Genomic DNA, 12,500 nt, shown 5'->3' on the forward strand with positions numbered 1-12,500 from the left:
CAGGTCTGCACATATGTTGACCTGGGAGATCGTAAAAATCTCCACCCTTTACCCACCAGGCGCCGTCACCGTGATTCGAACCCGGGACCCTCAGATTGACAGTCCAACGCTTTAACTACTCGGCTATTGCGCCCGTTAACCCTGGCTCCAAACGGCCCTACCTCCCCGCACCCCTTCCCCCCCCACCCACACACACACATACCCCTCCCTCCCCTCTCCCCCCATCCTTCTGATAATGATGTGTCTGGCACCATGTTGTTCTTCCTTCTTCCACTCTATCCTCTTCCTGCCCTGTATCGACAGAGATAGAAATAAGCCACGGTTCGTACCATCTGGGTTTTTCCGTGTTTTGCGTACTTTTGTTGAGTTCCATTTACGATTTTTTTTTTTTTTTTTTTTTTTTTTTTGATAAAGATTTTAGCTGGGGGCGGTGGATGTGGAGAAGGGGGCGGGGGGTTGAGGGGGGGAGGGGGCGTGAGCGAGGGTGGTTGGAAGGGAGGTTGAGAGGTTGTTTGTTTTTTTTCTATGATTCTGTCTCATTTTCCCTCCCTTGTTCCTTATTGCTGCTCTGCTCTGTTTGTGCTTGTGGATGATTTTTTTTTTCTGTCTGTGTCTGCCTGTCTGCCTATCTTTCTTTCTTTTCGTTGTCTCTCTCTTTCTCTCTGTGTCTCTCTCGATCTGTATCTTTCTCTTTCCGTCCTCTCTCTTTACCAACACATACTGACACACTAACACACTAGCACACACACATGCAAGCATTCTATCAGATGCATACATACTCATAATACTCTCTCTCTCTCTCTGTTTTTCTATCTCCTCACCACGCACACGCACGTGCACACACACGCGCACGCGCGCTCGCACACACACACACACACACACACACACACACACGTGCAAACACAAATTTACCCAATCAGTAGAAATAGCAAACTCATAGAAAGTTCTTTAAAAAAATAATAATAAGGATGAGAGGATTGTCATAATATAGCCATCTTAAGGCATGGGAGAGATAGCATTGTCAGATCTGTTGTTTGCTATTTTGACGATATTCGGACAAAAATTGCAGTCGGCAGTGTTTGCCCTTTCGTTTGGAAGAAATAAAGAGGGCCCTGTCTTCCCTAACAACGACCGATACCCGACCGTCTCAAACTGGGCTGTCTAGGCTCACAGCGTTAGAGTGCATATATTTTTGAATGTTAACTCACTCAGTACGGCCAGTCCTCTCTTCTCCTCTACACAGACCCCTCGGATGTCCAGTGGGTGTCTGAATGACCCAACCTTTAGCTTCCGTCGTCAGAATTGTGGGGGGGTGGGGGGGGGGGTTGTCAACATTCACCTCTTCAGTATAAGAGCCTTCCGATTGCAATATTTTGATGATGGTAATTGGAGTGAAACGCTGTTAACGGCGTCTCTTTCGCCGTTCGTATGGAGAGAGTTAATTGATGAGGAAGAAAAGAACCAGACTTTTTCTTCTTTTTTTTTTTCTTTTCGGGTAATAATAATGGTCTTCGTCTATCTTGTGACAAGGGTAAGATAATGATTCAGAATCAATGACGTACAGATATGAATGTGTATGAGAAAATGTCTGCTTTGTGTGTGTGTGTGTGTGTGTGTGTGTGTGTGTGTGTGTGTGTGTGTGTGTGTGTGTGTGTGTGTATGTATGTGTGTTTGTTTGCTATCCATCTAATTCTTTGTAAACCCCCCAAAAGACAAGGACTGTGTGCGAGTGTGTGTATGTGTATGCATATGTATATGTATATATATATATATATATATATATATATATATATACAGAGAGAGAGAGAGAGAGAGAGAGAGAGAGAGTGTGTGTGTGTGTGCGCTCGCACGCACTTGCGTGTGTCTGCCGGTGTGCGTTTGTGAGTGCGTGTGTGCTTGCAGTCCATTTAATTCTTTGCAATCCCCAAAAGACATGGACAATAGTCCCCCCCAAAAAATAACAACAACAACAAACAAATTGGCAATCCACACTTCTTTTCTTTTCCAAATCATCGTTTGATCTCCGTTCCGTCGGCACAATGTTGCAAGGCCCAGAATTTCAGGCAGACGTCGAAGGTGTGCTGTCAGAGAAAAAGAGAGAGAGAGAGAGATTGAGAGAGACAGCGACAGAGACAGATATAGAGAGAGTGACAGAGAGAGAGAGACAGAGAGAGAGAGAGACACAGAGAGAGAGAGAGAGATTGAGAGAAACAGCGACAGAGACAGATACACAGAGAGAGATAAACAGAGAGAGAGAGAGAGAGATTGAGAGAGACAGCGACAGAGACAGATACAGAGAGATAGAAACAGACAGATTAGTATAATTATTTTTATAAGAGAGACAGAGAGAGACAGACAGACAGAGACTGACAGAGAGAGTGATAAAGAGAGAGAGACGCAGAGAGAGAGCGAGAGAGAGAGAGAGAGAGAGAGAGAGAGAGAGAGAGAGAGAGAGAGAGAGACAGAAAGACAGACAGAAACACACAAAAACACTCAGAAAGACATAGAAAAATACAGACTGTCAAACTTTGTGAGTCAAACAATGCTCGCTTACATACACGTAGCATTCCCAACACACACACACACACACACACACACACACACACACACACACACACACACACACGTGTGTGTGTGTGTGTGTGTGTGTGTGTGTGTGTGTGTGTGTGCATAAAACAGAGGGTGGTAGGTTAGACACGTAGTATACAATCATACAAAACCTATTTTCCTCAGTTGTTGCAGCCGGCATCAATCATTTCAGGCACTAGAAAGGTTCACTGGGCAGATGCTCCCGCCCCCTCCCCTCCCCTCCCCTGCCCTCCCCTGCCCCATTCCTCTCCTCCACTCAGTCTCAGGAAAAGAAGAAGAAGAAGAAAAAGGAAGAAGGAAGAAGAAGAAGAAGAAGAAGAAAGAAGAAGAAAGAAGAAGGAAGAAGAAAAAGAAGAAGAAGAAGAAGAAGAAGGAGAAGGTGGAGGAGGAGGAGGAGGAGGAGGGAGAGGAGAACTGGAGGATGGGTAGCGGAAACAAGAGAATAGAAGTGGGGTTTGGGGGGGGAGGGTGGCGGATAGGGGGGTGGGGAAGAGAGTCGTCCCACCCCCCCACCCCCCCAAAAAAAATAGACAAAAAAAATCACTTGCATTTTGTCGTCTCCAGCTGAGAAAAGACGTCTCCCTCAGCGGCGGTCTCTTACAAAAGCCCAGCCAGGGGAGAAAACTCTCTGGGGCAAAAGGAAGCGGTGATGGAAACCGGAAATGAACTGCTGGAGGGAAGGGGGTCAGTGGGGCCGGATGCGGATGGGCAGTAGGTAGGGGCCGGAAGAGCTGGTGAAGGGGAAGAGGTGGGGGGGGGGGTGCGGGGGGGGGGGGGAGAGGGGGATACTTGGGTATTCTTGTCAGGAATTGTGCTGCTTGGGAAGGCTGTTAATTAAGTGATGCACAGAGTTGCAGGACAGACAAGAGGTATCGTATGAAAGAGGACAGTGGAATTCAGTGTTTTTTTGTGTTTTTTTTTTAAATCACGTCTGCAGATACGACAGTGGAAGGTCTTGTGGACGTACGTACGTACGTACTTGGCGTTGACAGATGTCTGGTCATTACTGGGCTTGGACAGGACACATCCCGCCAGTCTGGTCATCTTACATCTGGACTGAACAGCTGAGCAGGGCCGGCCACACGAAATATGTCAGCATCTCGTCCACCACATATGAGGACCGCCAAAAATCATCACACCAGACCCATCTCGTAGCAGTCAATGTCTGGAATGTTTTGGATGACAGCATGCTGGTGTTGAAGTAACATTGACACTAGATGAAAAAAAAAAATCCAGTATGATAACTAGAATTGTGCAATCAACAACCATCCACCTGATGATCTAGTCATCAGCCCCATCCACATGTAATATGCGGCTCCTGTTCAAACGCGCGCGCGCGCGCGCGCGCGCGCGCGCGCGCGCGCGCGTGTGTGTGTGTGTGTGTGTGTCTGTGTGTGTGTGTGTGTGTGTGCGTGCGCGCGAGCGTGTGTGTGTGTGTGTGTGTGTGTGTGTGTGTGTGTGTGTGTGTGTGTGTGTGTGTGTGTGTGTGCAGTGCGTGCATGTGTGAGTATGCACGAGTTTTTATATTGATATGCACTTGTATGTATCCTAATTTCTACTGTATCTGTGTTTGTGTATGATTTTCGATTTATGTTCGTACCTTGTTATGTACTATCCCCCCCCAATATTCCTTGTGACCCCGGTACACTTGGTAATAAAGACATATTCTGATTCTATTCTAGTGTCTGTGGGTGTAAGAAGTGTCACACTTGGCTAGAATCTGATACTGCTCCAGTATTACCCTCACCAAATTCCTTGTGAGCAGTCTGTTTAGGCTGAGCTTTGTCGATCTTCGATTATTGCTCTTAACGAAGTTAAACATTCTGCTGATGTTATAATTATCAATATTATCAGTAGTAGTAGTGGTAGTAGTGGTGGTGGTGGTCGTAGCAGTAGTAGTAGCAGGATCTAATACTGCTCCAGTATTGGCTTCGCCAAATCCTTTTGAACAATGTGTTTAGTCTGCTGCTGACTATCGGTCTTCGATTATTGCGTCTGGCGATGTTTAAGTTTAAGTCTTCTGCCGTTGTTATTTACTGGGTGTTTTTTTAACGATTTGTTTATCTGCCTATTCTACTCGATTCCTTTTATTGGTGATCAAACCCAAGCATTTGACATCAGTTGTTTTTTTTTCCCTGTAGTTAGTGGTCATAAAAGATGTGAAGATGGTGTAAGGCTTGAGAGAAAGAGGGGGAGAGAAGAGAGAGAGAGAGAGAGAGAGAGAGAGAGAGAGAGAGAGAGAGAGAGAGACGGGGGAGGGGGTGTTGGGTGGGGGGGGGGGAAATAAACTGGCAAATTTGACAGACAGAAACTTAAGTCAGAGACAGAGAGAGAATTCACATTTGTATATTGGGAGTGGGTGGGTTGTCACATGCTCGCCTGTGCTCTGCGCGTGCATGCATGTCTGTTTTTGTTTTTGTTTTTTACAAATGTTCGATTTTTGCTGTATTTGGTAAATACTTTTGAAAATGATTAAGGCAATTCGTGTGCTGTAAAAGTTGTCAAGAGAGAGACAGAGAGACAGAGAGAGAGAGAGAGAGAGAGAGGCAGACAGACAGACTTTGACTCTTTACAATCATTAGCTAAACAGCCAATGTTACAGGGGGGATACAGGGGGAGGTTACAGAGTCGTTACATCTAATAAGCAGCAGCAGCAAAGAGAGAGAGAGGGGGGGGAGAGGGAGGGAGGGAGAGAGAGGGGAGAGAGAGAGAGAGAGAGAGAGAGAGAGAGAGAGAGAGAACTCAGAACTCAGAACGTTTTTAAATTCAAGGATTCAGATTTTAGGCATGACCTATTCCTCCAATCTGTCCTTGCTAATCTACATCAGTTACAATAACACATATACATTTAATAGAAAAGGGAGAAAGAGAGAAGAAAAAACAAAGAGAGAGAGAGGGGGGGGAGGCGGGGGAGGGGTATGGGGGTAAACCACCACCCACAGATCTCTCAAACCGCCAGGAATAGTGGTGGGCCATCACTAGCTGTTGCCGACCGTGCCAGGACAGTGCTCAGCGTTTTCTAGTTCTTCTGCAAATATTCTGACACGCACCGCAGCCACCCAGCTTCTGTCGGAACAAACACTTGTGGGCAAAGCAGCATCACGCGTCTCCCAGAAATTCAGTCCGCTACTCGGAATCTTTTTTTTTTTTTTCTCTCTCTCTCTCTCTCCTGTGAAATTCTGCGGGGTTTCTGTACCTTGTAAGATAACAGTTGTGTCATAAGAAACTGTACTTGTGTGATCCTATCGAGTTTATCGTTACTGATACAATGATTCCTTTCTTTTTATCGCTTTGAGCTTGTTGTACTAACATAAATACAAAAACACCAAACTTTTTTTTTAGGCTGTGAAGAGCAAGTTAAAAACGTAACAACAAAATCGTGTGAACTTAACCTGTCCCGGCCCGTCAGCTATATTTCACGACTGTCTTTATTCTTGCTGCCCTACATAACCCATGGCATTAACTCACTCAGTACGGCCAGTTCTCTCTTCTCCTCTACACAGACCCCTCGGATGTCCAGTGGGTGTCTGAATGACCCAACCTTTAGCTTCCGTCGTAAGAATTGTGGTATTCTTTGTCAACATTCACCTCTTCAGTATAAGAGCCTTCCTCTTGCAATATTTTGATGATGGTAGTTGGGGTGAAACGCTGTTAACGTCGTCTCTTTCGCCGTTCGTATGGAGAGAGTTAATGATTTACGATCGTCTCGTTGTTTTACCCATCATGTTTTCAATTTGTTTTCCGTCTGTTTAGAAACAGGCTACTGTTCGTACACTCACAGAAGCGTGGGCTGTCTTTGGATCAAAATATTTTTTGTTTAAGTAGCAACAAAGATGATAGAGACGGTTGTTTTCTTCCAGTTTCTTATCCATTTAGACACTAACGGACATTATATTTGTATTTCTCTTTTTATCGCAACAGATTTCTCTGTGTGAAATTCGGGCTGCTCTCCCCAGGTAGAGCGCGTCGCTACACTACAGCGCCACCCTTTTTTTGTATTTTTTCCTGCGTGCAGTTTTGTTTGTTTTTTTTTCCTATCGAAGTGGATTTTTCTACAGAATTGTGCTACAAACAACCCTTTTGTTGCCGTTGATTCTTTTACGTGCGCAAAGTGCATGCTGCACATGGCACCTCGGTTTATCGTCTCATCCGAATGACTAACGTCCAGACCACCACAAGGTCTGGTGGAGGGGGAGAAAATATCGGCGGCTGAGACGTGATTCGAACCAGTGCGCTCAGATTCTCTCGCTTCCTAGGCGGACGCGTTACCTCTAGGCCATCACTCCAGGTCAACACTAGTCTGCTTACAAACTAAGCCACACTACTGACACAACAACTGCTTGATAAGATCACAAATGTCATTCTTCCGGACTTTCATACAGGCACGGGTTCTGTTATTACTCTGTATGATCTTTCTGCGACATTCATTTTCACGGTTCATCCAATCCGTGTGAGCAGACTTTCGCTTTCTTTTAACATTCACGATCAAGCTCTGTTCCGCTTTGAAACACACATGATAATCGTAACTTACGTTAACTCACTCAGTACGGCCAGTCCTCTCTTCTCCTCTACACAGACCCCTCGGATGTCCAGTGGGTGTCTGAATGACCCAACCTTTAGCTTCCGTCGTCAGAATTGTGGTATTCTTTGTCAACATTCACCTCTTCAGTATAAGAGCCTTCCGCTTGCAATATTTTGATGATGGTAATTGGGCTGAAACGCTGTTAACGTCGTTTCTTTCGCCGTTCGTTTGGAGAGAGTTAAAACGGTAGTTGTTCTGGTATAAATACTTACCATTAATTTTCTTACAGTGCTCCACATGTAAGAGGTGGACAAAAAGAATCTTGGTAAAAAGTCGATTTACGTGAGATAAAAGAAGCGGACGTGTAGAACCACAGGCTGTTCTTCAGAAGAAAAAAAATATATGTGTGTGTGTGTGTGTGTGTGCGTGCGTGTGTGTGTGTGTGTGTGTGTGTGCGTGTGTGTGTGTGTGTGTGTGTGTGTGTGTGTGTGTATAAACAAAACAAATCAAAGCAAAACAAAATAATATTTCTAAAAAAGCAAGCTCCCAAAGAGCGCACAGCTGAAGACAGATTGCTGATCGTTAGGAACACGCAAATGTCTCATTTGTGATGAACGATTTTGTACCTCTCCTCTGTTTTCTTTTGTTGCGATTGTTGTTGTTGCTGCTGTTTCTTTTTCTTGTGGGGCTTTCCTTTTTTTTTTTGTTTTTTTAATGAAGTAGGGAGAATGAATGAACGAATGAATGCATGAATGTTCTCAGTGTGATGGAGAAAGAAAGCACATTCATCCAGCCCCCGAAAGAAATTATCTTTTTAAAACTAGGAAATGCCAAAGAAAAGAAAGAAAAACAGTCATTATATCAATACAGTACACAGACATGCACACACACACACACACGCACACGCGCGCGTACAGACGCACGCACACACACACACACGCACGCACGCACACACACACATACAACACACACACACAACACACACACACACGTACGCACGCACGCACGCACACACACACATACACAACACACACACATGCACACGCACGCACGCACACACTCACACACACACACATATATATATATATCACATATATATATGTGCATATATATGATATATATATATATATATATATATATGCATATATACACCTATATATGAATGTATATATGCTTGTAAGTACGTGTGTATGTAAAATATATGCAGATGTAAAGGAGACTGAGAGACAATGAATAAAAGGGCAGGGAGAGAGACAGACAGACGGACAGACAGACAGACAGACAGTGAGATATAGATAGTCACACACACACACACACACACACACACACACACACACACACACACACACACACACACACACACACACACACACACACACAGAGAGAGAGAGAGAGAGAGAGAGAGAGAGAGAGAGAGAGAGAACAGAGACAGACAGACAGACAGACAGACAGACAGTGACCGAGACAGACAGAGATATAGGTAGTGACAGACACACACACACACACACACACACACACACACACACACACACACACACACAGAGAGAGAGAGAGAGAGAGAGAGAGAGAGAGAGAGAGAGAGAGAGAGAGAGAACAGAGACAGACAGACAGACAGACAGAGATTCATGCCATTATTGTGAATTCAGCCACGCTCGCTTACACACACGCGTACAGACTTTTCTCCCCCCACAGTAACAAACACACAAGAAGCAGCACAGAAGATGGCTGTGAAACGCCTGCCTTTAGAACCAGCTTTGCTAACCACCATCAATCATTCAATGCATTAGAAGCATTCACTGAGGGTGGGAGGGTGTGTGGGGGGGGTGAGTAACTCCCCCCCGCACACACCCCCACCCCCTCCAGCTACTTCTCCCTCTGCCCCTGCCTCAATTCCCCAACACCCACCTCATGACATTTTACCGGTCTTAAAAGTAGTAGAAGGGAGGGACGGAATGAAGGAGAAAACTGAAGAGGGGGGTGGGAGGTGGGAGAGGGGGCGAAGGGGGTGGGGGGTGTGGGGGGCCGGAGGAGCGGGGGCGGGGGGGGGGGGAAGGGGGAAGATACAAGGAAAGGGAAGGAAGTATAAGTCGAACACACACACACACACACACACACACACACACACGAAATGTCTTTCAAAAAAAAAAAAAAAAAAAAAAGTTTCCGACTCGAGTTTTCTCATCTCCAGCCAGCTTAGCCAGCAGTCAGTCTTTGTCATCTGCAGCAGTCTTTGGGGACACACACACCCACACACACACACACACACACACACACACACACACACACACACACACATACACAAACACACACCACACACACACACACACACACACACACACACACACACACACAAAGCCTGACCAGGGGAAGAAAACTCGCTACTTGACGGGGGAGGAAGCAGCGATGGAAACAAGAAATGAGCTGCTGGAGGGAAGGGGAGGGTAGGGGAGGTGAGGGAAGGGAAGGGGAGGTGAGGGGAGGGGAGGGAAGGGAAGGGGAGGGAAGGAAAGATGAGGGGAGGGAAGGGGAGGGGAGGGAAGGGGAGGGAAGGGGAGGGAAGGGAAGGGGAGGGAAGGGAAGGGAGGGAAGGGGAGGGAAGGGGAGGGGAGGGAAGGGAAGGGAAGGGGAGGGAAGGGAAGGGGAGGGAAGGAAAGGGAAGGGGAGGGAAGGGAAGGGAGGGAAGGGAAGGGGAGGGAAGGGAAGGGAAGGGGAGGGAAGGGAAGGAGAGGGAAGGGGAGGAGAGGGAAGGGAAGGGAAGGGGAGGGAAGGGGAGGGGAAGGAAGGGGAAGGAGAGAGAAGGGGAGGGAAGGGAAGGGGAGGGAAGGGGAAGGGGAGGGAAGGGGAGGGAAGGGGAAGGAGAGAGAAGGGGAGGGAAGGGGAGGGAAGGGGAAGGGGAGGGAAGGGGAGGGAAGGGAAGGGGAGGGAAGGGGAGGGGAGGGAAGGGGAGGGAAGGGGAGGGGAGGGAAGGGGAGGGAAGGGAAGGGGAGGGAAGGGGAGGGAAGGGAAGGGGAGAGGAGGGGAGGGAAGGGGAAGGGGAGGGAAGGGGAGGGAAGGGGAGGGGAGGGGAGGGAAGGGGAGGGAAGGGAAGGGGAGGGAAGGGGAGGGAAGGGAAGGGGAGGGGAGGGAAGGGGAGGGAAGGGGAAGGAGAGAGGAGGGGAGGGAAGGGGAAGGGGAGGGAAGGGGAGGGGAGGGGAAGGGGAGGGAAGGGGAGGGGAGGGGAGGGAAGGGGAGGGAAGGGAAGGGGAGGGAAGGGGAGGGAAGGGAAGGGGAGGGGAGGGAAGGGGAGGGGAGGGAAGGGAAGGGGAGGGGAGGGGAGGGAAGGGAAGGGGAGGGAAGGGGAGGGGAGGTGAGGGAAGAGAAGGGGAGGGAAGGGAAGAAGGGGGAGGCATAGACCATCTATCTCTTCGAGAAGGGAGTTATTCTCGTTATGAATCGTGCTAGGTAGGAAGGGTTTTCACATAGCCAAACAGGGTATTGTAGGGTGGTAGGGGTGGCCTGGGGTAGGGTGGGGGTGGGGAAGGTAAAGGAGGAGTCACAGACCATCTGTCTCTTCGGGGTGGGGGTGGGGGTTATTCTCGTCAGGAATCGTGCTAGGTAGGAAGGATTTTCAGAGCCAAACAGGTTATTGTGGGGTGGCAGGGGGTGGTTTGGGGTTGGGTGGGAGTGGGGAAGGGAAAGAAGGGAGCACTATCTCTTCGGGGTGGGTATTGGGGGGTGTTCCCGTCAGGTAGGAAGGGTTTTTAGAGCCAAGCAGGTTATTGTGGAGTGGCAGGGGTTGGCCTGGGGTTGGGTATGGGTGGGGAAGGGAAAGAAGGGGGCACTATCTCTTCAGGGTGGATGTTGGGGGGGGGGGGGGGGTTCAAGTCAAGTATCGTGCTAGGTGGGAAGGATTTTCAGAGCCAAACAGGGAACTGTCGGGTGAAAGTAGTGTGGAAAGACGGCTTGTGGTCTTAGTGTCGACTGACTTAGAGCTTGAGATTACGCGCCTGTATTTTCTTTCTTGTTTAATTTTTTTTTCTTTCTTTTTTGTCCACAAACGGAAGGTCAGTGGTGGGTTAGCCTTCTAAGTTTTAGGTGTAGGAGGTTTTAGGTGTAGGATACAGTTTCAGAAGCATTACCCCCCCACACACACACCCACCCACCCATCACGAATCGACACAACACCGTTTCATTCAGTTTATCGCAGTTCCAATCCAGGCAGTTTTCAGAGGGTGAGAGGTAGGGGGGAGGTGGGTTGGTGGGTGTGGGTGAGGGGTTGTGGGGGAATGGGCGGGGGGGTAGCGGGGGTGGGGTGGGGGGGTCACCAATGTTTAGTCATCTTCATGCCCATGCATCATGAGTTGGAGACCCTGCACTGCTGCTGATGTTGTTGAGTTGTTGTCAATGTTGTTGATGTGTGTGTGTGTGTGTGTGTGTGTGTGTGTGTGTGTGTGTGTGTGTGTGTGTGTGTGTGTGTACGTGTGTGTGTGTGCGCGCGCGTGCGGTGTGTGTGTGTGTGTGTGTGTGTGTGTGTGTGTGTGTGTGTGTGTGTGTGTGTGTGCGTGCGGTGTGTGTGTGCGTGCGTGCGTGCGGTGTGTGTGTGCGTGCGTGCGGTGTGTGTGTGTGTGTAGCATGTTGTGCAAATGACTCCATGTTTGTAAAGCGTTTAGAACTGTCTCTGACCGAGGTATGCGCTATGTAAGTATTCATATCATCATCATCATCGCCGTCATCATCATTCATTCATTCATTCATTCTTCTTCTTCTTCTTCTTCTTCTTCCTCCTCCTCCTCCTCCTTTTTCTTCTTCTCCTCATTCTCCTCTTTCTCTTCCTCTTCCTCCTCCTCCTTCTTCTCCCCCTCCTCCTCCTCCTTCTTCTTCTTCTTCTCCTCATTCTCCTCTTCCTCCTCCTCCTCCTCCTCCTTCTTCTTCTTCTTCTTCTTCTTCTTCTTCTCATTCTCCTCTTCCTCTTCTTCCTCCTCCTCCTTCTTCTTCTTCTTGTTTTTCTTCTTCTTCTTCTTCTCCTCATTCTCCTCTTCCTCCTTCTCCTTCTTCTTCTTCTTCTCCTCATTCTCCTCTTCCTCCTCCTCCTTCTCCTCTTCCTCCTTCTTCTTCTTCGTCCTCAAGTCTTCGTCTTTGCTTTACAATCCTTATAAGCTTAGCTTCATCGGATAGATCTCATTCCTAGCACTATGTTATTGAAGGACGCAGACTTACAGACTTATCAACATCAAAAAACCAGACCTTTTGTTTCCATTTGACCTTTCTCTTGTGCGTGCGACCGCTAAAGTAATCTGGTTTTCCGTTCGGTTAACAACATTAGAGTCTGAGGGTGGGTTGTGTAGAAAGTCAGGCGAACGGCCAGTTAGACTGGGGGGGTTGGGGGGGGGGGGAGGGATCTCATTCTCAG

The sequence above is a fragment of the Babylonia areolata genome, chromosome 6, assembly GCF_041734735.1.
Source record: "Babylonia areolata isolate BAREFJ2019XMU chromosome 6, ASM4173473v1, whole genome shotgun sequence".
Lineage (NCBI taxonomy): Eukaryota > Metazoa > Mollusca > Gastropoda > Neogastropoda > Buccinidae > Babylonia > Babylonia areolata.